The sequence below is a fragment of the Pipistrellus kuhlii genome, unplaced genomic scaffold, assembly GCF_014108245.1.
Source record: "Pipistrellus kuhlii isolate mPipKuh1 unplaced genomic scaffold, mPipKuh1.p scaffold_m20_p_5, whole genome shotgun sequence".
Lineage (NCBI taxonomy): Eukaryota > Metazoa > Chordata > Mammalia > Chiroptera > Vespertilionidae > Pipistrellus > Pipistrellus kuhlii.
In genome coordinates, this window is record NW_023425551.1 from 520,612 (window position 1) to 524,113 (window position 3,502).

At 43.8% G+C, this 3,502-nt stretch overlaps 1 non-coding gene across 1 annotated transcript; it reads right to left on the minus strand.

Annotated features, from left to right (window-relative positions):
• Window positions 1-318: 318 nt before the first annotated feature.
• Window positions 319-425, minus strand: LOC118706273. Its single transcript, XR_004983978.1, has one exon. It is a non-coding gene; the product is annotated as a U6 spliceosomal RNA (small nuclear RNA).
• Window positions 426-3,502: the final 3,077 nt, after the last annotated feature.

A 3,502-nucleotide genomic window follows, 5' to 3' on the forward strand; every position in this document is an offset into this window, starting at 1 on the left:
GACTTTATTACATTCATGTTAGTCCCCTAGATATCCCATAGGTCACCGAGGCTCTGTTGGTTTTGGTCTTATTTCTCTCTGTTCTTTAGATTGGATACTTTATATGGATAAATTATCTCTGCGTTCACTGCCATTTATTCTGCCATATCTAATCTGATCATCCAATTAAGTTTTTCATTCCTTTTATTCCTGAAATTTTCATTTTTTTATAGCTTCAATTTCTCTATTGAGATTCCCTATGTGCTTGCTCACTTAGACCATATTTACCTATAAGACTTTGAACCTATTTATAGTACCTGTTTTATTTTTATTTTTATTAAAAATATGGAATGCTTCACGAATTTGCGTGTCATCCTTGCGCAGGAACCATGCTAATCTTCTCTGTATCGTTCCAATTTTAGTATATGTGCTGCCGAAGCGAGTACTATAGTACCTGTTTTAAAGTCTTTATATACTAATTCTAACATAGGGGTCATTTCAGGGTCTGAATCTACTTACTGTTTTTGTCCTTGGTTATGGGTTAAAATTTTCTGCTTCTCACATGTCTAAAATTTTTTGTTAATAATCTGGATATTTTGTGTGGCACAGCCTAAGTTGCCATTAATTTCTAGAGTTGTTCTTAGAAGTTGGCCTTCCTAGTGCCCCAGCTGAGTAACTGGGATGCTAATGAGGGCTCTCATGCTGGCTGGGCTAGAATTCCACTGTTTTCTGCCAGTCCTGTTGGAACAATGCCAGCCAGCCCTTAACCAAGGACCCAGAGAAGCTTTGCAAAGTTTTCTAATCCTTCATGTGTCTATCTCTCCCCACTCCCAGTGCAACTACCTTCTCTTCTGAGTCCTGAACTTGAAATTCTGCTTTCTCAGCTCAGCAGGACTGCACTATGTTAGAGTGTTATCTCCTGATATTGAAGTCAGATGGTTCGCAGCCAGAGAGCCAGGTGAATGTGGGCTCACACCATGGACTTTTCTTCTCTCGGGGATCCCAGGCCTGCAGTGCCTGTTGTTCAGGGTCTGAAAACAATGCCCTCGTTTACTTGTTCAGCTTTATAGTCATTTATGGTGGCACTAGGTGCTCCAGTCTGTCCAGAAAAAGAAGTGCCTCTAGCCGAAACCGGTTTGGCTCTGTGGTAGAGCGTCTGTCTGCGGACTGAAGGGTCCCAGGTTCAATTCTGGTCAAGGGCATGTACCTTGGTTGTGGGCAAATCCCCAATGGGGGTGTGCAGGGGCAGCTGGTCGATGATTCTCTCTCATCGATGTTTCTAGCTTCCTATCCCTCTCCCTTCCTCTCTGTAAAAAATCAATAATATATATATATGTTTCTCTATGTGTTCATTTAAAATTCATGTGGTAAAGAGGAAAACTAAGATAGTTATCTTAAGTCAACTATTATTTCGAAGTCATTTTGAATCAAAAACATTTTGCATGCAAATATAGATGATATGTAAATGTTATGATTTGAAAAGTTATCTAAATATTAGATGTACCAATTATGGTTTTTGCTCTTAGGTGTTACTACTAGTTCTTGAAGATCTTAGCATGAGTTGTAGGAACTTATATTCCCATTGATACAGTTTCCAAGCATGCGATGACTATTTCCTTTAGTCCTAACACCAGATCGCAGGTTGGCCAGACCTGAGAAGCATGGACTATTATAAAAGTAATGACTTTATGAGAAATTATTTAAATAGAATGAGAGTTTAAGGTGCAGATATAGAAGGAAATTGCTGTTACATTTCAGATACTAAAGAAAGTGTGACTCAAAGAGGAGACAGATGTTTATTTTAGTTGCTTGAACTGCAGGAGTGAGAGTATGTTTGACATCCCCGAATACCATACAACCATCACTCAACCACTGTGGGCCACACGTGAGTCTTCCTGGAAGTTCTTTGTTGAATGTTTTCTTTGCTTCAGAGGTTAAACCTGGACTGTCCAGGGTCAGCCTCATGAGCCAGCAACATTTCAAGTGGAACCCTAATTAATGCGGTGACATTAGGTTCAATGGCATTTAGACATTTTAAATGAGTTCAGTTTAAAGGACTCATAAAAAAGATCTCATAAAAAGATGTGCTCACGCCGCCAAGTGCCTGTAAGGAAGTCTGCTTCCCTGTTTCAAAGGAAAGGAATTGTCAGCTCTCTGTGGTCAGTTCCACTGCAGTTTGTTTTTTTAGTGTCCAGTAAATTACTGTTTTCTATTAAAATCGGCAGAGACTTCTGGTTCAGGCAGGATGTGCCAGAGCACCTGACCTGAGAAGTATTTGGTAACTAGGCCAAGGCAGCCCCCTCCTGGGCCTGGAGACTGACTAGGTTAGTCTGAGGCCGAGGTTAAGGTGAGAGAGTGTGTGACCAACAGAGGTCATGAAAGGTTTGAGATGGTTAAGACTCAGGCTTGGAATCTGACCCACGCAGATTCCAGTCCTGTCTCTGACTGGGCAGACTAGCTTGGCCTCTCGGAAAGCAGTTTCCACATCTGCAGAATGTTGATCATAATTGCATTGGCTTCAACGAATCCGCGTGACGCTTCAGTGAGATCTTGTTTATAAGGTCCTGAGACAGAGCTTGAAGATAATAATGCTCAGTCAACGGTAGATGTTATTATGAAACATGCATGTCCCATGACTTCTCTGTAAGTTTGGGTCATAGGCTAGGTATGAGCAAGTCTTTCTCTCTTTTTTTCTCTCTCTCTCTTACCCCTCTCTCCTCCCCCAGTCCCTTCCCATGCCTTCAGAAGATTGCTACTCTGAGCAGCAGCTGGGCAGCCTCATGCTCATCCAGTGGTTACATAGGTAGACCTGTCAATGTCATTTTCAAGTGCTTGTGCTATGACATTAAGCAGACTTTGGGCACACTGCTCAGGATCAAGGGGAGCACTGTTGACTCATCCTGGAGTTTGTCCTGGGTGGGCCATGCTTTGTTAGGCCGGAAGGAGGTGTCTCTTGCTGGAAGCCCAGGAAGGGCAGGAGCTTTCCGTGAGAAAACCTCCTCCCTGGTAGGCTGTTTCCATGGACAACTACCCGGAGGATGCTTTCCGGAAGGTGGGAGGCTGGGAAAGGGTTTTCACGTTTGTAAGTTTCTGCATGGGTAAGCCAGGTGTCCCCCGAGATTCTGGCTGGCCTCTGTGCCCCTCACTCTGCTTGAGGTTCTTGATCTGTCTCCATTCCCCCCTGAACTGGCCTGCAAGGTGAGGAAATCTTAAAGCGGATAGTGTCATCTGGACCAAACTGTGCCCTGGATAGAGAACTTCAGAAACTAGAGAAAAGGAAATGTCAAGACTACTTCTGCTCCTCCTTCCCACCCACCTGGGCATCTGGGCCAAGGTGAACCCTAACCGCACCTGGTGAAGGACAGCTCAGCTTGTGACCGGTTCAAACAACGGTGACAATACTCATCAAGCTGCGATGAAAGCCTGTGCACTTGTGGAAAACTCTGCTGCTGAGATTGGAGGGAAAACAGAGCCAGCCTGGTACCCCCTCCTTGTTCACCTCGATGGCGTATGCATTTGAGCC